The sequence below is a fragment of the Ambystoma mexicanum genome, chromosome 6p (assembly GCF_040938575.1).
Source record: "Ambystoma mexicanum isolate Mex_15411 chromosome 6p, UKY_AmexF1_1, whole genome shotgun sequence".
NCBI lineage: Eukaryota > Metazoa > Chordata > Amphibia > Caudata > Ambystomatidae > Ambystoma > Ambystoma mexicanum.
The window spans coordinates 1,452,018,116-1,452,044,098 of NC_090935.1; the positions used below are offsets into that span (position 1 = coordinate 1,452,018,116).

At 44.5% G+C, this 25,983-nt stretch overlaps 1 protein-coding gene across 4 annotated transcripts in view; it reads left to right on the forward strand.

Annotated features, from left to right (window-relative positions):
• LOC138510511 (zinc finger protein 189-like) overlaps nt 1-25,983 on the forward strand; it is a 285,778-nt gene that overhangs the window by 221,279 nt on the left and 38,516 nt on the right. The window lies entirely within an intron of this gene.

Here is a 25,983-nt window from a genome sequence, read left to right on the forward strand (position 1 = left end):
ACGCTCTGTGGTCCCTGTGTCTGTTTTATACTCCCAGCAAAGGTTGATAGGCTGCAGGAGATGGCAGTTAGTTTTAAGTGCTTGACTTTACCTGACCTAGTTAGTGTCACACATGTATTGAAAGTACTGGTTTGCCTCTGCTCACATCTTCTTCTTCTCAGTACTATAATGGTTTCTTTTGTAGGTACACTTCCTCACTCGAAGATGCCTTTTCCTCTTCTCAGTACTTTGTTTGTTGTCAATGGGTAAGGTACTGTCACAGTAGCCTAAAAGGATAGGGGAGGTAGGATGAATTGTCATCAGGGCGGGTAATACCATGTTGTGTCCTTTGGCATTCTCTCCACAGTCCCAAGAGACCCTCTACCCAGGTGATCCTCCCTTGCTTGTCCGCCCCCAGGCTTGGGATTCAAAAGTGATGCCCGTCCATGGCCACCTGAACAGAGGATGCCCGGGGAATAGATGTCAGAATGCTCTCTGGTTTCTCACATATGCCAATATATAACGCATAACGTTTGGGATGCCTACACCCCTCTCCTAGCATCCCGAAGTAACACTGATCTTGAGACTATGGCCTTCTACCCCCCCAAATAAAGGTTAACATTTTGTGTTGAAGTTGTCGTTGTACTGGGAATGGGATTTTGACCGGGACTGCCTGACATCAGTAAAGCAACCTGGGAACCAAACAGTTCAACAGCTGTTACCCTACCCAACTCAACCAGGACAGGTCATGCCTATCCCAACTACAAAGATCTTCCTCAAAGCTCCATAGGTGCACAGGGAAATTAGCTGTATATAGGTCTGTCGTAGTGCGAGACGTCTTCACTTCAAATAGTTAATAGGTTCCACTGTGAACTGAACCTTGGACGCCTGTTGAATTTGCTCCTTTACTGACACACTGTTACTTTTACCATTTCCTTAAGAGAGGCAGAGAAAAATATGTAATTATTCAATTAATTACTTTTCCATACAAATATTTGGTTACCTAGCATGTCTTTGCTGCAATTTGTGTTTCTTGGAAAAAAATGAGTTTTGTTTAAATTTAGAGCATTGCTTGAAATTATTGAGTAATTCTAAATGATTCAACCTGCTCAAGGGATTGAAGTTGATGGTTTCCAAAGTCACAGACCTTTAGGGTTATATTATTTATTTTGATACCCAGAAATATGAAAGATAGAATTGCAAAATAAACACACAAACAATTCTATAGCCAAAAGGAAAAACAAGAGGGACAAAGGGCACCTTTGATGGGTGTATCTTTGAAGATAGAAGGTATCTGTTAAGAAGCCATTAATTAATAACCTCACCGCACTAACCTAGACAGAAACGTTTAAGAACCTTTCAAGAAACCTTATCAAATAATTTCTCAGCATCAAGGGCCAGCAAACCCAAAGGTATTTGAGATCAGTGTACCTGAGAAAGCGCACGTGACAAAAGTCTTGTTTTACTACCCGGGAATCATCCTTTGACATTTACGAATGATGGTATCCAAATAAAATGATCAATTAATAGATTACACTATTTATATAGATTGTGCACTAGATCTTGAATGCCAAAATTGCCCTGTAATTTAAAACTAGAGGTATTTTTCCAGACAATAGTCTCATCACAAACACTGATAATGCAAAAAGAAAAAAAAGAGCGGGCGGAACCAAATGAGAAAATATGTTTATAAACATCTTAATGGATACCACCAGTGCCTAGAGTCTTACCACATTTTGATGCACTAATGGCTTTCTTAACGTCTCTGAAATTGGAACATTTAGAATTACTTTTTCTGTATTAGATATCGGCAGATATCTGCTGATATTTTTCAGAGATGAACACACTAGCATAAAAAGGAGAGAAGTTATTTAGCCCTACCTGTGGACTAAATATGTCTCCCTTGGACCCTTTGAACACCATTATCAACGTTTTCCTTTTCATGATGTCCTATCCTTCTGCTGTGATGTCACAGTAGAGAACTATGGAATTAATAACAAACTGCTGGGATGTCACAGCAATATTATATGGCATTTTCTAATTTAGCTAAGGTCTCCTGAGACATGAGGGAAGCTGGGAAAGACCAACACCCCAGCCATATTTATCTGTGGATCCCTTCATGCCTCTCCATGCATGGTGCATGGCAACAGCACATTGTGTGGAAAAGGGACAGGTGGGGGCGGGGGGTAGGTCATACAAAACATAAAGTTATACAAGGGTAACTTCACCTTATCCTTTATTCCACCTTCAGGGTTCAAGTGAAATCATCAACAACTCAAACCTCATTCATGTTGTCAATGAGATCGGTAGCTACCCATTGTGAAAAACCAGAAGACGTCCTCACATATATTCCCCCTGGGTCCCCTTCTCAGGTGTGCAGGGACAAGCCATCGCTTTTGGATCCTGACCCTGGGGGTGGAGAAGTAAGGGAGGATCGCCTGGATGGAGGATCCTTGGGAGTGGGAATGAGATGTCCTCAGGTGAGACACAGTATTTCCTCTTCCCATTTCATAATGAACCCATAGTCCCAGAAATCTTTGTGGGATATTGTTACCCCACTTCTTTTGGCCAGAGTAGCGTCAGGAAGAATGATAAACCTCGAAGACTCAGAAAGAGAGTGAGGAAGAGTAAGGGACACGTAAATAGGACATGGTATTCCCCTTTCCCCATTGACGATCAACCTAACCTTTCCCCGACTTTTAGGAGTTATTGTAAGTCAGCTCCCCTTATTTCCTCTCGTGTGATACTTGACAGTACTGAGACGAGGAAAGGCAGCTGCAAGCAGTGAACACTATACCATTTAGGTACTGGGATTAAGAAGATGCATGCTAAGTGTTGTGAAGGTCAGGCATGGTCCCTTAATCATCGTCAGGAAAGCCAAACTGGGAAAGCACACCTGCAACCTTTTAGAGGGTGGCAGGTGTATAAAATGAGGAGGAGAAAGCAACAGAGAGCAGCAGCAGGGAGGCCGGTGCTATCAGCAGGGAAAACTTATCTGAGGAGAGGCGAGCAGCTTGGGAAAATTGCTGCTGGTCAATCCGTCATGCGCAGCATGCTGAGCCGCTAAGGACTGCAGAGAGAGGTGGTCTATGGAAGCGTGGCATGGGAGCTTCGGCTCTGTGAAGCGGACCAAAACATGATAAGGGAGCTGTGTTGAGAGGCTATCCCTTTCCCTTGTGTTTAAGGTGCTGGTTCCCCTATGTTATGAGGTCGACAAAGGCGTGTCTATGGGGCAGCCGTTGGACCCCTGACAACAAAAGCAGAAGGCTGTGTGATCTGCATTGCTGGGAAAGCTGTTGCATCAACCAGTCAGTTTCTAACAAATGAGAAACCCCTTGCGTGAACATTTGAACATTTCTGTTATTGAGGAATACTTTGTATCAGAGTGGAGTGGTTGTGATTTCGAAGTGTCCGGTTTAAACCATTGTCGATTGTTGAACTACCAGGAATACTTTGTTTCAGAGTTGTCGTGTGTTTAAGGAAACATGTTTTCGAAAGTTTTACATATTCGCCTGCCAGCCCGGTGTTCCCCTTGAATGGAACTTTTAATTCAAGTAAAATCAGTGTATGCTGAATTCTGAAGTGAATAGAACTTTGACGCATAAGCTAAAACAAAGGTATACTAAAGCTTGATTTAAATGGAACTTTAAAATTGAACCAAAGAGAGGGTTATTGAATATAAAATTTTGTGAAAGCTACAAACAGCAGAAATATACATTGAAAGAAGAATGAATTGAAATCCTCAAGTTAAATCCAATACAGCCAAGATACCCACAGGAAAATAAATTATAAAGAGAGGGTACAAGTGTGGCAAAGAATCCTAAGAAGACAAGGATATTTTTGTGATGATGAAACTAAGTCTTGGGGAAGGGAACCGTGAGACTTGAGACATTTATTGACTTGAGGACCGAGTCTTAAGGTTCTTTTGTGTTGGAACTGTGTTACTTGGAGAAGGGAACCCGAGTATTGGTTAAAACTGTATCACCTTGAACCTAAGAAAGGTAATTTTGAGACTTTTGTTGGGACTGTTTTATACTTGGGGAAGGGAGCTGAAAGTAAGCTGCGAGCTTTTGGTTGCTGACATCACTACACATTGTACAGATTAGTTGTGAGGGCAAGTATAGGTTTTGGACACAGACAGATTTTTAAGTTGAACTCTTTGACTCAGACTTTCGTTAGTTTCATTTAGGTAGGGAAATCCCACCTGAGCATGGGACAAGTTAGGCCTTTTTCCATCCTGACATTTAAGCTAATAAAGTGTGTTATTTTGTAACTTTCAATTGGTTCTCTGTGTCTTGCTTCATGATGCCTTCACACGATATGCAATTCAATATATAATGTCTACTTTTTCTGGTTTGAATTGGTATTCTGCTTTTTTTCTCAACACAAGTATTCAGCTAACAATTTTCAAAACCTATATGCATAGAAATAATTTTGAGCTTTAAGATTAGCCAATTGAAAACCCACTGTTTGCTTAATATTGTACTATGCACCTAATGTAATATTTGGAAGGCAAATATTGTCTTATCATGAGATCAAATATAGTGGTAATCAGCACCAGCTATTTCTTTTTTAAACATTATCATTCCCTTATTACTAACTTATTATAGTGAGCCATGGTAGAATTAGCTGTGCCACTCTCAGAAGCCTTTAAGGCATCCAAGTGATTACCAAATTGTGTCATCAGCTTTATTGTTTCGAAATTAATACCAGAAGTAGTGTTTTACACCTTGGGTTTGCTGGCATCTAGGAGAATAGTGTCAGCATTCATGCTCCCCTGTAGTTTAGTAGACTTACAACACAGTAAATCCATATTCAAGGAAATTTAAGGTCGCTCTGATATTAAATTAGGCTCTCTAAGCATAAATCTTATTTTTATTATTTTTTTAATAAAATACATGAAAACAATTAAATCTTTGGAGAATTTATGGGGAATAGAGAAAAAGGTGCAATCTCTCACTGTTGGTTGCTGCAGCCGCCAAGGAACTACCAAGGTAGTATTCTTTGAAGCAGCGCAAAAAGCCATTTATGCTTTCGAGGTTCTAAACGAAGCAGACTCAAATGATGAGATGGCTATTCAGAAGCATCAATTATACAGTTACATGTTTGCAAAACATTGTACTATCTAACATATGCCCATAAACATTAATTAGGTTTACATTGTATTTTCAATGTTTGGGTCTGTAAATACGTATCTGCTATAACTATCAAGCCCTCGCTGCAAGCATGTATCTTCATCAAATCCTGCTACATCTTCTATAGGGCTGTCACCCTGTAGTTCCCAAGCTACATCTCTAAGAAACTCAGCATTTCCAGAGGCCTGCGATCAGCCAGAAGTAGGGAAGTGTGCAGACTTGAACTCTGTCGGTACAGCAAGGAAAGACCCAGAAGACAGTCCTTTTCTGTGTATTGACTCTGAAACCTCCTCCCTGTCCACACCAGATATGCCTCTTTTACATTTCAGGAAGGAGCTGAAGCCACTCCCATTCAAGGAATGGCTCCTACTTAACACCTAGGTCCACACATCCTCTACCCCCCATCTAACATAATACTGGGTGATCTGACTGCCCTTCCCCTCCTTCCTCCTCCCACCCCCCTTTTTCTCCCCTGGTTGCTTGTAGATACATTGCTTACCAATTGCCCACCCTCCCACTCCCTCATTGTTAGTTCCCCACTCCCTTGTATATCTCCATCCATAACTGTGTCCTCCCCCCTATGATTTCCTGAAGCTAGGACAGGGCTTAATAAATACCTGTGAGGAACCTGAGGGCATCCTCACTTCTTTTCCCCCTGGATCCTTCTCTCGGTTGGCCAGGGAAAGGCTATCACTCTTGTATCCTGACCCTTGGTGTGGTTATGTGAGAGAGGATCACCTGCAGGGTCGGACTGGGCCATGAAATTATCTCAGGCCCCAATGAAAAAGTGGCCCACCATTGCAAATGGTTGTTCATTCCTTTTGTGACACCGTTTGAGTAGTACCCAAGGGGGAGTTTTTTGATAAAATGTGATGCAAATTGTGCATTTTAAAGAATATTTATTCAGCAACACTGGTCAAAACTACTAGCTGCATAGTGAAGTAACTCATCACACTGGTCCACATTGACCAAAAAAACTGGCCTGGTTTGACAAAAAAAACTGGGCCACATCAGCATTTTGTGTTTTTGGTTCGGACATGGGCCTATTGCCCTATAGGCCAGTCCAACCCTGATCACATGGGTGGAGGGAACTTGGAGAGAGGACATCCTTAGGTGAGACAGTAGCCCCCATTTCCTTTCCATAATGAACCTTCTGTCCCACAAGCCTTCATAGGCTATTGTCAACCCCTTCCCTATTCTGCCCGTAAAACATTCCCCAAGAAACCCCAGTTTAGTATTGGGATGAAGAAGAGGACAGCAAGACCGGACTTCTGTTTTCATAATGAGCGGTCTAGTCTTTCCTGGACTAATCATGGTGTCAGGAAATTTAAAAGCCGAGCTCTTGATGAAAATGGAGTCAGCTTTAGAAGCAGTGTTAATAGCTGCTGGGTGCAGGCAGACCGCTCTGAATCAGCGGTGTTGCAAGCAGAGCGCTGGAGACCGGAGAAAGGATGCAGAGTTTATGCAGCAGGAAGCAGAACTGAAGGACACTGGAGGCCGGTGAGAGACTTCAGAAGGGAAGCCGGCGGGACAGAGAGAAGTGGCCATGGAAGTCCAAAGCTGCAGGGAGAGCATCTCTGGGGGCTCAGAGCCACGGACAGCCGCTAGGAGAAGACGCAAGGCACTGCATGGGAAGAAGAGAACCTTTGGCGGTCGAGAACTTCGCTGCAAGCCATAAGCATAAGACTGATGAGTGTAACCAGAAGGGGCAACACCGGGCTGGCAGGTGAATATGTAAAGCAGATAACGAACATTGATTTAAATTGAACCAAGCTTTACTATGAATGCTGAAAGAAATGAAAGCAAAGTACTTTTGAATATCGAATGAGCTGAAAGCAATTATAAGCATTTAGGAATACCGAACAGAGTGAAAGCAAGTTTTGGGGACTTGTGAATATTGCTCAGAGCGAAAGAAAGATTGTGAATCTACTAGATGAAAAGAACTGTGTAATAAAAGAAGCCAGCATTGGCCAAAGCCAAGAGAAGGCCAATAATTGTGTGTTATTTGTATTTGTATTTTGTTTATTTGTATTGCGCACCCTGCCCAGGGGCATCAGGGCGCATGTTTGAAGAGGCAGTTACAGTTACATGTTACATAGATAGGTACATGTTACAATATATATACATAAGTACAGCATGAATAAGAACATTGCACGGAATGGCCTAGCGGCCTACATATACAGTATATACAATGTTTGAGGGTAACAACTACATGAATTACAGTGAAGTGGCCAGGGCATCCTGTTCGTGAAGCAACCGTTTGGTTTCATTTTTTAAGGATTGGATGGAAGGAACATTCCTAAGAGCATTGGGTAGAGAGTTCCAGAGTTTAGCCGCAAGGACTGGGAAGCTCGAGCCTCTGGCTGTCTGAAGCTTGAAGCTGGGAATGGTTAGTGTGTGCGCCTGTGCAGATCTCAGGGGTCTGGATGCTGTATGTTGTGTGAAGCGCATTGACAAGTAGGCAGGTGCAGCATTGTTCTGTGCCTTGTAGATTAGAACAAGTTCTTTGAGGGAGATGCGAAGTGTAATGGGTAGCCAATGTAAATTGCGCCTGGTGGAGGAGATGTGGGAGCGCCTGGGAACATTGAGAGCTGCCCTAATGGCGTTGTTCTGGGTGACCTGAAGTTTATCAAGGTTTCTTTGACTTGTCCCTAAGTAAAGAGCGTTACAATAGTCAATTTTGGACAAGATGAGGGTTCTGGCGAGGATCAGACAGTTGTCAGTTGTCAAGAAGGGGCGGCAAGCTGTGATAAGTTTACACGTATACGATGATGCTGAGACTACTGAATTGGTTTGTCTATTGAGAGAGAGAGTGGAGTCTAGGTAAATTCCAAGTGTTTTGGTGACGTTAGTGACTTTGATAACGTTTCCATCGATAATGAAGGAATTGTATTTGGGCCAAGTTTTGTGAGTTTGGACTGAGAGCCTAGGATGAGTAACTCTGTTTTCTCATCATTAAGGGAGAGCCCATGGTGAGCCATCCAGGCCTGGATGACAGTGTAGATTGCATTGAGAGCTTTGACATCGGTTACATAGTCGCCAGTGATAGGGATGAGTATCTGGTTGTCGTCCGCGTTATTAGTGTAGGAGACACCTAGATAGTCAAGAATATCAAAGAGCGGTTTAGTAAACACGTTGTAAAGCGTGGGCGATACACAAGAGCTTTGTGGGACTCCGCAGGGGACATGTGCTGGGCCAGCGGCGGCTAAGGGAGAGAAGACCCTCATGGATCTATTTGCCAAGAAAGAGCTGATCCAGGAAGTAGCTGCGTCAGAGAAGTGAGCGGAAATCTTAAGGTGATGGCAGAGGATTTGATGATTGACCAAATCGAATGCAGCTGAAAGGTCGAGGAGGAGCAGAAGCACTTGTTTGCCCTTATCTTTCAGGTCCTCGATTTGGGTTTTCAAATCGATCAGGCTGTCTCTGTGCCGTGTCTTGGGCGGAAGCCGGATTGTCTAAGCCCTAATAGGTTATTAGTATCAAGGTAATCCTGGATTTGCAGATAAGCTGCACGATCCAGAATTTTTAGTAAGTAAGGCACCGTGGTGATGGGCCTGTAGTTGGTGGGATTATTGGAGTCGAGATTAGGTTTTTTAATTAGAGGGATGACCCACGCATCCTTAAGGTTGTCAGGTACTATGCCTGATTTGAATGAGGAATTGATAAATGAGGTAATGAATGGGGTGAAATCATGCGCAGCTTCCTTTACGACTGGCGCAGGGCAGGTGTCACCTTGGCACTTGGATGGCTTAAGCTTCATGATAATGTTTTCAACTTCCTTAATGGTAAGGGGAGAGAAGCTGAAAGGTTTGAAGGAGTGCTTAGAAGAGGGGGTATTGTAGGACTGGGGTTTACCCGCTGAGTCCGAGAGATGGCTTTTTTAATATTAATTTTGGCTTGGAGCAAGGCAATTTTATCTAATAGTGCCTTTTGTATATTGGAACACCATTCAGCGTCATGGGTGCACGTATCAAGTGGGGCGACTGGAGACTCTAGTTCCTTGAGGATCTTAGAGTTCCTTGGTGTTTGATTGTGCTAGCGTGGTCCTTTTGTTATACACTTCTTTTTTGGCCGCTAGGATAGCTTCTTTGTAAGTGAAGGAGGCGGTTGTAAGGGTATTTCTGTTGACTAGAGTAGGTGAGCTTTTCCAGTGGGACTCAGCTTTTCTTTTTTCTTTACGAAGTTCACGGAAGTGTGGGGTGAACCAAGAATTAAGGTGGTTGCACGGTTTTTGTTTGTGCAGTTTGAGCGGGGCAATGGTGTTGAGGGCTTTTAACATGGCACGGTTGTACGTATCAACTAGGACCGTAGGGTCAGAGCAAGTGGAGGAGGCCGTGTTCAGTAAAGGGAGGATAAGTGGGACTAGTTTCTCAGCCGTGATATCCTTCTTATTGCGTGTATAGGTGGGCGGGGCAAGGTTGGGTTTGTCAGTGGGTGGACTGGAGTTAATGGAGAATGTTATTTTATGATGATCAGACCACGCACAAGGGGACACAGAGGTTATATTTAGTGCGCAGTTCATGTCTGAGATCCAGTCAAGGGTACAACCCTTGAAATGGGTAGGTTCTCTAACATGTTGGGTGAGGCCGAAGTCAGCCAGAATACTGGCTAGGTCTCTGGCTTTGGCATCATTCGAGTCCTGGTATCCGAGGTTGAGGTCGCCAAGTACAATGATTTGATTGGCAAGAGCCAGGAGAAAGTGTAACAAGTGCATTGTGAGATAACCAAGCCACTGGACTTTGTCAGGAGAGTTTTACACACGTGGATAAATCAAGGAGCACTGTCAAGTTGAAAGAGTGGCATAGTGTTGAGGAAAAAGCTGCAAGGAAGCTGCAGTTTCCGTGACCTGTATTTGGTGTACCGTGTGGTCCGAAAACTGCACCTAGACCGAGTGCACCCATGAATGGAAATGCTACTGAAAGCACCCATAAAGAAGCATCTGTTGATACTAGAACAGACTTCTATGTGTTTTGAAATCAAGGAACAGAACATTGTATGTGGAATAGTGGAAAAAGCAATATCATAAGGGCTGGGAAGTGTCCAAAGGAATAGTGTTTTGAAAAGCTGGAAGATTTGAACTCCTTGGCAAGGGAACCCCTGTGCTTTGTGAACTGTTTTGAACTTGGGCAAGGGGAAGCTGATTGCAAACCAAGCACTGGAAGAAGCTCCGAACTTTACTTTGAACACTATTTATTTATGATGCCTAAACAGTGTATGCAGGTAGACGTGAGGGCAAGTATAGATTTTGGACACAGACAACATTTGTTTTGAACTTCCTGACACAGACTATTCTTAGTTTTCTTTAGGTGGGGAAATCCCACCTTATTATAGGGCAAGTTGGGCCTTACTCAAACCTGCCTTTTGAGTTGAATAAAACTTTGAAGATAAAACTTAACTTTGTTGTCCGTCTGCTTCATGATGCCTTTGCATACCCTAATATAATAATAATGTTGCTTTTGTACACAAGCATTTATGCTGTTCATAACAATTGCCACACACATTTTCGTACCTTTTTAGGAGGGAAAGCAACTCTTTTACTTTTCCAATTCTTTACCATGCTCATAATGTCTTCATCCCCAATGTGGGCTTCCTGCAGGAATCAAATGTCAATTTTGTATCTGTGCAGATAATCAGAAATGTTCTTCCTTGTTATGTGCCTCTGTAGAGCATTTATATTAAAGGTGGGGATCCCTTAACAGTTTACAACTAGTCATCAACACTGAGATAACTTGTTATTCTTGTATAGTTTCTAAATAATGCACAGCGTTAACCAATGTGCATCCGCAAAATGTTACGGACAAAACATGAGAGATTTCTAACTGAACACATGCAAAGATGAATGACATTTATGTTGAGGTTGCACATGTAGGAAGGCTTAAGAACCATGTCTCATGTCTCATACCTCCCACTATCTAAATCGGTTGTCTGCAATCTGGAGCTCTCAAGATGTTTCTATAACTCCAATGATCCCTCAATATTGAGAATACGGTTTTGGGATGATGTTGGAGGGATTAGAGGGTTGTAATCCAAAACATCTGGAGAGGCCAAGGTTGCAGACCCCATATCTATTCTATGTTATAACAGGCTACTACACAAGTTGATTAAAAGGTATAGATGTTATACAAGCCCGGAAGAAGATTCATCTCAGTAGATGTCTTTCCAGGAAAGCAATCAAGTCATTAGGACTTTGTGAAATTATCTTTAGAAAGATTCATAGTAGTGGGATCAAAAAAACTACTTGTATCCAAGTTGTTGTAATGTAGGCATTAGATCCAGGAATATATTCCTCATTCGCACTGCGTCTTTAGCAAATTCCTGATGAAAATAAATTTTGATTCATGCGACTACAAATGATGAGATTACTCCTATTGCCAGCCAATCGAGGTCAAATGATTATGCCGCCACAGGCCTTTATCACATTCGTTGTGAATGGAGTGCTTGAGATTACATTTGGATAGCATTCTATGGGCTTTATCAATTTTGAATTGTTGTGGAAATTACTTTTTTAGAATTTCAAGAATTAACCTTTCAAGATAGCATCTTCAGTAATCCTGTTCAGTGACCTCTGGGCGATTAGAAATGTGAATTGTGTACTGTCATTTTCTGTTTTTAAGTTCCAACAAAGCTTTTTTCACTGGATTTAAAGCGCCAATTGCAAGGCTAAATTCTACTTTGTTAGCCCACATTTCTGCATCGGGCAGTGTCACATTCCTATGAGACATTACCGTTTTTAGGACTTCCATATTCACTTTCATTTGCTCTGTGTTAAATCTAATCACTTTAACAACTTAGAATAATGCTTCTAGTGAACATTTTTGGGATTACACAGATATGGGTTTGGCTGGAAGCGTTGGCTTCCCTTTTGTTTGTTTGTGGCTTTTTTAGGTCAGCTACTACCACTGTCATGGCAAAATGATGGCAAGAAGAATTACAGATGAAGCAAGTAAAGAGCAGAAAAAAGCCAAAATAAGGTACATAATTTGCCACAGTTCTGAGAAGAAAATGCCTTTTTAAAGTTAATTAAATGAGTCAGAAGCATCTGGAAGTTGTTTGCCACACTAAAGACTATTTTCAGGATAAATTAATAGTCTTGGTCTTCAAAGTAGTTTGTTCCAGAGAAGGCTACTTGTGCTGAGTTCCACCCACTAACAAACCCAATTCAACCCTAATGCCACTTCCATGACACTAGGTTGTCATTAAAGTGAGGATTGCCACCAAAGCAGGTAAGTGATTGCCTGTTAACCTTCACCTGGAATAGCTGACTGGACAGATGTCTAGTTGGATAATAGTCCAGGCAGAAACAGCGTGCAGGGTGAAAAAAGGCAGCCATGGAAAAATAATGGCATAAACTGATCTGTGAATTGAGAAAAACAGCTTGACAAATACATCGGGAATTCTGTTTATAAAACCAGTGAAAAAACAGCATGAAAAGCCACCTCTGCTCCTGTGACGCACTGAGAAGATACTTTGAGGCCATGCACATCAGCAAGACTTCACAGAAGATTGATTTTTGCCATGATTAAGAACAATAACATGGCAATGGCCCCCTTGATCACAAACCCACCTTCCAAATATTTAGAGAATGCCAAGCTGGTTTATATTATTGCAGAGAAAGCAGTGGGCGGAGCATCCGTGGAGAGCTGCCGCATCTTGGCTAGGCTGATCTCTTGTGGGTCATCACACTGATTGATAAGCACATTCACACAGTGATTTTCTTAGATTAACTGATTGTGTATTGATTAATTGATTATTGTATAGAAGCAAGTTTGCACTGATCGATACTGGTTACCTTATTCTCCACAATAGTGTTAGGCCATACTTTGTTTGATGCTATCTTGACGTTTGTTTAATTAAAACAAAATTGTTATGTACGATGATCCAATTTTAACGTACATTTTCATTTGTATGTACATTGGTGCTCTTAGCGCCTACTTTTATCAGTATTTTCAACTCCCTTAGTACAGTAAACTACATTCCCTACAGTTTTCTCCATTTGTGTAGGATGTTCGCGCTGACGCAAACCTTGTTTTGACATTCGCCGTGGGACACTGTCCATCTGGGTTGAGAATTCCTGTTTCCTTTTTTTTGTTTTTTTGTCTCCCCAAGCCCATGATTTGGTATAGAAAGAAATGTGTGTGTATAAACGTTTATTTGATGTTCATTTGATTCCTATGAGCAGAGTATGAAACAGCCCTCTCAGAATCCCCTCTCGTTATCACAAGATATTTAAGGGAACAATGATAAGCTACTCTAGAGAAATGCTAGACACAACTGTGGATCGATCTCAATGAGGACATTAAATACACTCTGTGATCTTAACTTGTACGTCTATCGACCTAAGCCATCAGTTTTTGCTGTTGGCAATAATTTAAATCAAGTAAATGCAACATGAATTAATGCTAGATCTGCAGCAATCCACGCATTGGAGTTATGTGATCTGGTGGAACATAGCAATTTGGACTTCTTGTTTTTAACAATGGTACAATAAGTCATCTGTTGCTATGTTCCACTCCTTGGTCCCATATTGCTGAATCGGTCTACACATAGAGGAGGTGTTACAGTGGTAATTTATAGGAACCACTGAAATATACTGCATTTTGAGGCCTTTCGTTTAAAATTGTTTTATGCTATAGACCCTGGATTTAGTTAGGACATTTTTTAGACAATTTGGACCAATTTCTAGCCCCAACTGCCCTTGGCTACTCCAGACTACTAATTATCAGAGACTTCAATATCTGGCTAGATGTGTCCTCCAGCCTGACTCTTCTGATCTTTGGGAAATCTTGAACAGTCATGGCCTACGCCCTCTGACATGAATCCCATCTCACAAGCTGGATGAAGCTTAGAGAAGGATGCCGAAAGTGATTCTTAGCTAAAGGGTATCTGTGATTCTATTGCTCATCTACATCTTAGACAACCAAAAAAACATTCGAAGGGATTGTGTCCTCCGACGTATTCCTTATCTTTGATAATACGTTTCCAGCTTGCTGGCCTCGTAAATGTTTTCTGTAGAGGGCGCTGCGCGTCGACGTCTGCCGAGTCGATGTCCCTCGACGGCCACCATATCGGCGCCGACGTCACCATGCCCATAAATAGCCACGCGTGGCGTCCGTTGATCAGTTCCGTTTTTCCGCGCTTCGTGGGGCCTCGGAACATCGTTGCTCAATTCAGTCAGATAATCTAATCTACACCAACTCGTTCTCGATGGCATCTTCATCGGAACCGACAACGCCACAATCCGGCTTAAAAAAATGTCGAGACTGCGGTAAAGAAATGTCGATAACGGATCCACACAGGAACTGCTTGTGGTGCTTGGGAGCCGAGCACCATTGTTCAGAGTATGAGGACTGCATGTCCATGACGGCGAAAGCCTTGAAGGAGCGCAAGGGGAAGCTCGAGAGAGGTAAGTCAGTCAAAACCTCCTAGAAAGTTTCTTCGGTCGAGGCATTCGTCTCCTCGCCATCGAAAACATTCCCATTCTAGCTCTCGAAGTAGCTCCCACCATTCATCGAGATCACGACACCCAAAAAAGAGACGTCGAAGATCCCCTTCCTCGTCGTCTTCTGTTTCCCCAGAAAGGGTCTCCTGCGCCACAAAACACAGCTCTCAGGCTGAGTGGGAGGAATTCAGGAAGAAAATGTTAACCGTCTTCGAGAAAGCGGCCTCAACCCCCTCGAAGACAGCTGAGGGTGATACCCCGGGTGAAAAATCAAACGCTGCGAGTCGCAGCACCCGGCGAAACATTCCACCCGAGAGTGCCACGGGCCATCGGGCAAGAAGGCACCGTCTTCGACGCAAGGATCGGCGCCATCAACGCCGTTGTCGAAGGGTTCTTCGACGCATCGGTCGATCGACTCGACGCCATCGTCGACGGCGACATCGACGCCGATGAAAGAGAAGACCACGGCTACTCCACAGCCAACAGTGATTCCAAGAGCCTCCGGCACGACGCCGAGACAGTCGTCGATGTCCTCGAGTAGGATCCCGATCCTCTCGAGTTCTTCGAGGCCTCTTCTGGTTTTCTCGACGCAGTTTTCGGCGCCTTCGAAGCCTTTCACATCGGCGTCGACGACATCGACGGTTTCTCGCCCAATAATGACGAGTTTGGCTCCTTCTGCCTTAGAAATGGGTTTTATACCATTTCAGAGGTCAGAGTACCCTGGATTATCTTCAATTTATGAAGAAGGGGAAGATTCTGACCAGGAAACCTTCGGGTTGCAGAGGACCACACTACCTATTTCAGAGGATTTCACCTCTGAGGAAAGAAGGTTATAAGACCTACAGGAGTCATTACATGAGGCAAGTGGGCTGGACACTTCCCCAGAAGTGGATTCTGTTAAGCCAGACCCAGGGGAACATGCCGAAACACCCTATAGAACCCAGATGGCAAGAATTATTGAATTAATGGGTTGGTCTGCGCCTTCGCCTGTTTTTCAACAGGATGACCTGACAGACATATTAGATAAAGGTCCACAGGAGGATCCTGTGGTCCCCTTCCATACAGCCTTACAAAGAAAGATTGCATCTAACTGGGAAACTCCTGAAGTTATCCCTGCTGTCAATTAACAGCCAAGTATAGGGTAGCTGCTGCTGACCCTGAATACTTATCGAAACATCCGACTCCAGAGAGCCTGGTGGTCCAAGCGGCAACTTCATCAAGCAGCAGGACCAGTTACCCTACTGTCCCACAGGATAGAGATGACAGGAGGTACGATTCTATGGCAAAGAAAGTCTTCTCTGCTTGTAGTATGGTTTGAAGTCCATCAATGCCACCTGTACGCTCGCCAGGTTCAGTCACACACTGTGGGAGTGTGCTTCATCAGCGGCTGACTGCATACCCGAAGGAGAGGAAAAGGAAGCCTTCCTTAACATTATTAAAGATGACAAAGATGCCATGTGCGAGTCACTTCAAACTGGCATCGATTCCGCTGACAGTCTCAGCAGGGCCGTGGCGGCAAGTACAACAATCCGCAGACATGCGTGGTTGCGAAAGTCTGGCTTTGCTCCAGATGTACAGGCCAGACTTTTGAATATGCCCTTTGACGGCTCTTCATTATTCGGAAAAAAGGCTGATGGCAGTCTGGAAAAGTTGCAGACATCTAAAGCAGCAGCAAAATCTTTAGGTGCTGCTATCCGCCAAACTCCTTTTCGCCCCTCATGAACCTCTGGGAGAGGAAAGTCCTTTTGCTATTATTCCACATTCGGGAAAGGCAGAGGACAGCCGGCTCAAAGAGGCCAAAGGAGATCCACCCGAGGTGGACGGGTCAAAAGTACTAAGACCGCAGCAGCAGCAGGTGCCTCTTTACCCTCAGCATCTGCATCAGCCGCCCCCAAACCACTCTGAGGTCTTTCCACACAAGACACCTGTAGGGGGCAGGTTAACTCAACATCTGACGGAATGGCAGGCTATTACGTCAGATGCTTGGGAATTGGAGACAGTTGCCCAGGGTTACTGCCTACCCTTTCTACACATCCCTCAGAGTCGTCCACCGGGCAACAGCTCTCGAAAAGTTCCAGATCCGCTCCTCTTGCAAGAAATTATAGACCTGCTAGAGAAAGGTGCCATAGAACCGGTACCTCTAGCGGACAGGAACAAGGGCTGGTACTCCCCCCTACTTTCTCATACCAAAGAAGGACGGAGGACTGAGACCCATCCTGGACTTACGAGAATTGAACAAGTTTCTCAGGAAGGACAAGTTCAAGATGGTAACTCTCTCTCCTGATCCTTCAGGCCCTCCAGCTCCAGGACTGGCTGGTATCTCTGGACCTTCAGGATGCTTATTTCCATGTGCCAATCCATCTCATTATCAAATTCGAGTTCTGCCATTTGGGCTGATCTCCGCCCCGAGGGTCTTCACCAAGCTAATGTCGGTAGTGGCGGCGAGTCTAAGGAGGGAAGGGATCCACGTCTACCCCTACCTGGACGATTGGCTGATCAGGGCTGTATCTTCAGAACAAGCTCAGACCCAGCTAGATTATGTCTGCCACTTCCTTCACAAACTGGGCTTCTCCCTCAATTTAAAGAAGTCACAGATGATACCATCACAGAGACTCCAGTTCATTGGGGCGGTCCTGGACACTTCCCTGGGAAAAACCTCGCCACCAGAGGTGAGGGCTCAAGATATTCTGCAGATGGTCAACAAGTTTCAAAATGCCCAACGTCTCCCAGCCTTCGACTTTTTGAGGTTGCTAGGCCTCATGGCATCCTGCATCTTCCTTGTGCCAGAGGCTCGCCTGAGAATGAGATCTCTTCAGTGGGCATTGAGAACTCAGTGGTCGCAATTCTCTGGGAGAATGACAGATCTCCTCCGGATTCCGGACAAGGTAGCCCGCGACATTCAATGGTGGGCCTATCCAGAGAACATCTTGAAAGGAGAACTGTTTTGGCAACCATGGCCGGAGATAACAGTAGTCACAGACGCCTCACTCACGGGGTGGGGAGCCCATGCCGGCGACTTGACTATCAGCGGTCGTTGGTCTCCATCGGAGTCCAGACTACACATCAACCTATTGGAGCTGAGAGCGATCAGACTAGCGCTGAAAGCTTTCCTGCCATCAGTACAGGGGAGAAATGTCCTAATAATGACGGACAACACAGTGGCCATGCACTACCTCAACAAAAGAGGAGGCATAGGGTCAATGCCACTGTGCAGAGAGGCAATGCAGCTCTAGTTTTGGGCAATTCAGGAAGGAATCTCTCTATCGGCAGTCCACCTAGCCGGAGAGAAGAACTTGACAGCGGATGCTCTCAGCAGGCAGAGCAGAGTCTCCCACGAGTGGGAGCTAGCTCAGGAAGTCCTTCAAGAGATCTTCGCCCTTTGGGGAACCCCTTAGGTGGATCTGTTCGCCACAAGCACCAACAGGAAGTGCGATCTGTTCTATTCAAGGGAATTTCCCCCGAGAGGAGCTCTAGGAGACGCGCTCGTAGTGGACTGGGAGTTTCCACTCCTTTACGCATTTCCACCAGTCCCTGTTATTCCTCAAATGATCAGGTGGTTGAGAAGATTCCGGAAAACCATGATCCTAATTGCCCCGGACTGGGCCAGGAGAACGTGGTACCCGGACCTTCTAGATATGTCCATCTACCCTCCAATCTGTCTTCCACTCAAAGAGAATCTTCTCTCGCAGAAGGGAGGTCAGGTTCTCCATCCAGACATCAGAACCCTCAACCTTCACGCTTGGCTTCTGAAAGGGTGAGGTACAAGGATTGGGATCTCCCTGATGACGTCATGGAGGTGTTGCTTTCGGCCAGAAGGCCAGCAACGAAGTCTTTATACCGCTGCCGTTGGAACAAATTTTGCAGCTGGTGTAGAGAAGAGAATATCGACCCTTTTTCATGTGGTACACCAACGGTGTTATCGTTTCTACTCTACTTGGCAAACTCAGGCCTTCAAGTTGGCCCTGTAAAAGGCTATCTCACAGCGCTTTCAATCTTCAAGCGCTCTGCAGAGGAACCATCGTATTTCAAACTACCTCTAGTGATACAATTTCTCAAGGGATTAACTAATGTTTATCCTCCAAAACCATTCCAAGTTCCCTTATGGGACTTAAATTTAGTCTTAAACTTCCTAATGGGCACTCTATTCGAACCACTTCACTCTTGTTCGCTGAGATTTCTCACGCTTAAAACTGTTCTATTGGTAGCACTAACATCTGCTAGGAGGGTGAGCGAGCTACAAGCTCTCTCCTGTAAACCCCCACATACAATTTTCCACAAGGACAAAGTTGTCCTACAAGTGAAGCCTAATTTCCTCCCAAAGGTAGTTTCTGAATTTCATATTACTCAGAAAATTACCTTACCTTCGTTCTACCCTCCTCCCCACCCGGGGAAAGAGGAAGAAAGACTACATAGGCTGGACCCAAGGCGAGCTCTAAGCTTTTACATCAGCAGAAAGGCTAGGATCAGGCAAGCAGACCAACTGTTTGTAGGATACTCAGGTCACAAGTTGGGATTACCCATAACAAAACAAACCATTTCCAGGTGGATTATTTTGGCCATTCTGGAATGTTACAAACTGGCAGGGAGAGAGCCACCCCAAAATCTGAGGGTTCATTCAACCAGGGGTATCACAGCCTCTTCGGCCCTCCAAAGAGGGGTACCGGTCAGAGACATATGTGTGGCTGCCACATGGTCGTCCGCACATCCATTCATAAAATTTTACAACCTGGATTCTTCCACTAGTCAAGAGACCAGATTTGGCAAAGCCGTATTACATTCGGTCCATCCCTAAAGGGATACATGACATTCTTACTCCGACCTCCAATTACATGCCACTGCTATGGGAGTCTATCAAAGATAAGGAATACGTTGGAGGACACAATCCCTTCGAAGAACAAGTTACTTCTTACCTTCTAACGTTCTTTCGATGGGATGTTCCTCCGACGTATTCCTTATCGCCCCTCCCATCCATCCCCGCAGTAATACTTCCCTTGTGGTTGCAGCTTACGCTCCTTCAAGGTAAATAACCAATTCAGGCATGACTTTTCTTATGCTAAAAAACGGAACTGAGCAACGGACGCCGCGCGTGGCTATTTATGGGCATGGTGACGTCGGCGCCGATACGGTGGCCGTCAAGGGACATCGACTCGGCGGATGTCGACGCGCAGCGCCCTCTACAGAAAAGATTTCTGAGGCCAGCAAGCTGGAAACGTATTATCAAAGATAAGGAATACGTCGGAGGAACATCCCATCGAAAGAACATTGCAAGGTAAGAAGTAACTTGTTCTTCTAACCCATAGTTCTCCCCAATACTAGGAGCCTTGAAGCAGCAATGTAAAAAAAAGATGTTTGGTGGAAATCTATTAATTTATTTACATTAGAATGTGCAAAATGTGCACTGAAAGCTTACAAAAAAGCCATATTAGAGGCTAAAGCTAAGTTCGTCCCGAAAACTATTTCAGTTTCAAAGAATAGAGCTAAGGAACAGTTTGCTACGTTCTCTACATTTTTAAATCCTTCAAATATTACAACTTGTTTAACACCTTCGACGTATAGAGCAAACTAATTTAATTAATTTTCCCAGAATAAGATAAAATCTATCCAGGATAAGATTGTCCAAAACATGAATCAAGTTCAATTTACTGAGTATACATCTTTTACGGTGGAGCAAATATTTAATTTTAGTCAAGTTACACTTGATCTTATTACCACACTTGTACAAAATCTGAAACCTACAAACTACATTTTACTCACTTCCTGCTTTTGTGGAGCGCTCACACGTGACATATTTGGCTCAGTTTCTGACCACCTTTGATAATTTGTCATTAGACCAAGTTCTAGTTCCATCTCAGCTGAAAATATCCACGGTCTCTCTATTGCTAAAAAAAAAAACATAATTATTGCCCTGTCGCCGGTCTACAATTTCTGGCCAAAAGTCTTGAGAAAGTAGTTCCAGCTCCAGGAGCGTGTTGTAAAATCAGCAGTGTTGACACCTTTCAATGTGGATTCTGGCCAATCCATGGGACTGAGACTGCTTTGATGGCGGTATGGGACAAAATGTATCAAAATGCTGATGAAGGAGCACTAACTTTACTGGTGATGATCGATCTCTTAGGAGTATTCGAAACTGTGAACTCAAACATCGTACTGTCCAGACTGGGTGAGGTTGCAGGAGTTTCTGAGCATACATTGAAATGGTTTTGATCATTTCTGTCCAACCGTCATCAACTGGTCAAAATGGCAAACTATCTATCAGATTCCATTTCAATGGATTGTGGCGTCCCACAGGGCTCTGTTCTGTTTCCACTGTTATTTAACATATATATGTATGCCCTGATGGTTATTTTTAGAAAATACGACCTGGGATACTACTCATAAGCAGATGACACCCAGATATATATATGAGTGAGTATATCACCTGAATTTCTGCACAAGGTTGTGTAATGTAGTCTGTGGATGCCAATGAACAGGCTTAAATTGAATCCAAATAAAACTGAGCTCAAGTTACTCGGGCCTAAACATTTATTGGGAGATTTGGCTTGTAGGCCACGTCCACATTGTACTTTTGGCATACCAGTGGCATTTGTACCGAAGGTCAAAAACCTAGGATGCCTATGGCACTCAAATCTAGGTTGCGACCAACAAGTAGGAGCTAACATTCAAGCTATTATTTACTCCTTATGACTTCGTCGACATGTGCTCCCATTTATATCTCAGACAGATCATGCAATCGTAGTAGGTGCATTGGTGAACTTGAGATTGGATTATGGGAATGGCCCTATTTATTTATTTATTACATTTTTGAACCACCCAAACCCGAAGGTATCACAGCATTGTTAAATTACAGATATAGTAATTACATTCAATTCTTTCTGGTATTCCAGTTAGACAAATCCTTCGCCTCCAGAGGGCTCAAAACACAGCAGTTCACATTGATTTCAGGGCGCCTAAGACAGCCTCCATTTCAGTAATGCAGGGAGCACTTCATTGGTTGCCAGTCAAAAAGAGAATTGATTTTAAGATCATATGCTTGCTGTTTAAACGTGTAAACAAACTGGCACCCACCTACTTGTCCAGACAAATGGTCTATTAAAAGCTGCCTTGCCCCTTCTGATCAGTTGACAAGCATCTACTTGTAGTCCATAAGGTTGATAGACGATTCTCAATTAATGGACCTAGGCTTTGGAACTCATTAGCGCAGACTATTCGGAGCATGGCTTCTCTAGTTTCTTTCTGGAATGCTTTCAAAACGCATCTATTGACTTTGGACCCCACTTTAGAAGCATGATCATGGTTAACTACTTCTCCCCAAGCACCCTTCTGCAGATTAACCGGATGCGTTCGCCCCAGATTCCCCTAATGTGTGGCACGCATCAGGCCTGCCCCCTCTTCCCTCTCTTGTTCCCCCTGGTTATGGAACCAATAGCCCTGCATATTCGGCGTAACAGCCTAATCAGGGGGGTACAGTCTCAGGGCTCCTCGCACAAAGTCTCTCTTTACGCTGATGATGTGTTTCTCACCTTCTGACGTCCATCCTTCCATCAAAGCAGCCCTGCACAAACTCAAGCCCTTTGGTAGCATCTCTGGCTTTGAAATAAACTAATGGAAGTCTGTGGCGCTGGGGGTGGGATTGACCCCTTTGGACATCTCCGCCCTCCGCCCTCCAACCCATATGCCTGATCCATTGTGACTCCTCCTCGATTGAATACCTAGGAATCCGTATTACGGCCTTGCTGACGGACCTCTATGTGGCCAACTTCCCCCCTCTTTTCAAAGTAGTTCGAGAAAGACCTAGATGGTTGGGCAAAACAAGAAATATCCCTAATGGGCCGATCACAGCTGTAAAAATGAACCTGTTCCCAAGCCTATTGTACAGCCAAAAAGGCAACAGATCAACTCCAACGGAAAGTTCTGGGATTCATTTGGAGCGGGGAAAAGGCTAGAATTCCATGATGGGAGGCACTCGCATAGAGGGCCTGGGGGTCCCAAATCTGCGTAAATATGCTGAGGCTGCTCAACTCACACATCTAATGACATGGAATTCTGAAGCACCTCCTCTGAAATGGATGGAGATTGAGCAAGCACAATGTTCGCTTCCTCTCCGTTTCCTCCCATTCGTCACCTACATGCTATGCAAACAATGACCACTTCTCCTTACCTCAACTAAGGTCACCTTGAAGACCTGGGACGAAGCTCTGAAAGGGAAGAAAATACTGAGAGGCTTAGGTCCTCTCCCCGATTTTTGACAATCTTCCTTCACCCCAAGTATGCTCCTGGGAGCCTTTGGTAATTGGAAACAGGGGGGACTGCAAACCCTTGGCCAATTATATGTGGGGGGCCTGCCCCGCACGTTTGAGGAATGCAAGAAAGATTTCCACCTATTAGAGATGGACAGGTTCTCCTACCTCCAGCTGAGGCACTGGATTACCCACCCGGGACCAAACGCAAAGCCACGTGCATGTTAAGCCCGCTTGGGCTGTCGGTCTGGGAGGGCTCAGGCACAGGAGGTATCTCGAGACTATAAAAACTTTTGCGAGCAGTCTTTTTTAACCCCCCACAGACCGGATTTTATGCCCCAATGGTTAGCTGACCTAGGCCGTCAGTTGGAAGACTCAGAATGGCTGGACATTTGGGCCAGAGCCCACTCGTCATCCAGATGCGTAACAAACTGATATTTAAATGGCGCTACCCCCGACCCAAATCCCCCCATTTCCAGGTATCCATTCCCCCCACCTGCTGGCGCAACTGTGGGGCACATGGGACATACTTCCACATGTGGTGGAGCTGCCCCCAAATCCAATCATTCTGGATGTTTATTGTGGGGGCGATAGATGATATAACAGGGAGCAAACTCCCGCTCTGCCCCAGTACCATGTTACTAGGGGCCCCGGTGGAGGGGGTGTATCCTAAAATGGGGGTGTGCGCCAAACTATTAACACAGCTGCTATTGGCGGCACGCATCGCCATCGCCCGATGCTGGAAAACCCCAGAGGGACCGAACACTATATGGTGGGGGAAGTTCTGGGATGTGATGGTGTCGAGAAAGTGACGGTGGCAAGGGAAGGGAAGCTTCTCCAATTCCACACAATTTGGTCTCCGCTTATAGACTACGACAACAAATACCCAGCTCTAACCTAGAATATAAACCGTGCCTGGCACGGCTATACTTGGGTCGGGAGGGGATGGTAGAGGGAACAGAGGAGAACTAAAAGCATTGGCGGGAACGCTTCAAATATTATGGGGGGTCGGACAGAGATCGGTGTGGTTAAAAACAAAAATCTATTAACATATGCTCTTGGATGAAGTTTATTCTGCCTGGAGTGTGCTAGAAATACATCAACATAATGGCTCAGCTGCTGCAATAGACTGCCTCACTCACCCGCTCTAAGAGAATAACCAGAAATCTTACTTAACTGGGGTTCAGGAATTGAATATTGGTACAGTTTTTCTTGTGAGGGTTCATAAAGCACGAGACTTGAGAATATGAAGGAGAAAGTGGATATGTACTGTCGCATGGTAGAGTGGATTGTGAAGATAAGCAGATACATTTATTAGGGATTGTTTAACATTGTGTTTGACCAAGTCAAAAAGTCTTATGAAACAGGATGGCTCCTTCAAAAGAAAACAATCTGGACTCCAAAACATTCATCTTCCAGGGCTGTGCCGGTCAGAGGAAATCAGTGTTTCAAACATACGAGCAGGGGTTTTTGTCTCCCCATGCATATTACTGACTTTGACTTTAGAATGTTCCTTTCACTGCAACTTTTCCTTTAACTTCTCCAGAAAAGCTTCTCATCAAGGTGTCCTGTCCACCTTTGGCCGGGGCGTTGAAAATGTTTGAGGCTGAATGGGGGTTCACACCCATGCCAGAGCAAATACCAAGGGCTAAGTCTCCTAGAGCAGTTTCTAGGCTAGATTATTACTCCCACTTCCATGTCCCAGGGTACTGACTGGTATGCCAACCAATGCATTCTTCTCTTTCTCCTCTGTCCTACAGTGGTCTTGATCTTGAAGGGAACTCTATTCCTACCATCTACCTTTCCTACTCAACTTATCTCTTTTCCACCCCCCTTGGTGCATCACCATATGCCCGTACCTCCACCCTTCCACTCACACACCGTACCATAGTGTGTGTCCCCTTCTCTCGCTGAATACTGCTCTCTTCTCTATCCTTCTCCCTCTGCAAGGTTACCTCTTCGTACTCCATATTCCCTTCCTCAGTGATGTTCCTACTTCCTTCTAGTACACATCTGTCCTTCTTTTGGTAGTCCGCCTTTCCCCACTTAAGGATTTTATATCTGCCTCCTTCTTGAATCGCTCTGTCACTTATTTGTAGCTATTCTCCAACTTCTGCCCTTTTCTGCCGGATACCTCTTCCTTATCACTCTCCTCATCCTTGTCGCAACTCTTCACCTTCTCTTTATCGTAACTCTCCGCCTCCTTATTGCAACTCTCCACATCCTCATTACTACTTTCCTTCTTCCTTGTCCTCACTCCATCTTCTCATTATGTCCCCTGATGTTCTTCAGCTCTGCTTCTTTTACTTTCACCTCCTGAACTCCTCCAAAAGCTCCCCCTCTTTCATCCACCTCCTCTACACCTTTCTCCAGCCAACAGCTCCTTCAGCTCTTCCAACTCCTCCAACCTCCTGCTCACAACAGACTTGCTGTAACTCCAAACTCCCACATCACTTGGTTTCTCTGCATTCATTTTACTTGCTTCTGTTCCCGCCATCTGGGATGTTGGCGTTTGGTTGCCTTTACATTGGCTAGCCCTTATTCCCAGGCAGTCCACTTGTTGTTCAAACTGGTTTAGCTCTGCTGCAGACAGAGCCTCCATTTATGTTGGCTGCCATGTTGGATTTGGACACTGCATTCTCCTGCTCTCACATTTCTTTCATTAAGTCACAAGTCCCTGCATGCAGCAGTCCCCTGATGCATAACCTCTCTCTCCTGTTGCGTCGCAGCGGGCATATTTCCTGTTTTGGTATGACACCGTCAAACGGATATTACACAATGCATCATGTAGGGGTCCATATTTACTTGAATCGCAATATCCACTTTCCAGTTTTACACAATGGCTATGTCCCATGTAGACTTCGTGTGGCTAGCATACGTCTTGTACTAGTGGAATTAGCTAGGAAATCCTCCATACAGTAGGTGGTGTCTCCGTTGGCTACCCACCATCCACCCGTAAGATCAGGCAGGGGACTTCATTTTAGCACTTGGAAACAGTATATGATATGGCATTTATAACCTGCCTATTCATAAGTATTTCAAGGCGCGAAACACGCTAGTCTGGTGTGAGAGTTATGTTCTATCAAAAGCAATAAAGAAAATCAGAGGAAGGGTAGAAAAACACGGCACCCGCTGAAGAGAAAAGAGGAAGAAGGCACCCCAAAAGAATAGCGACATCTGAAAAGTATAGGGA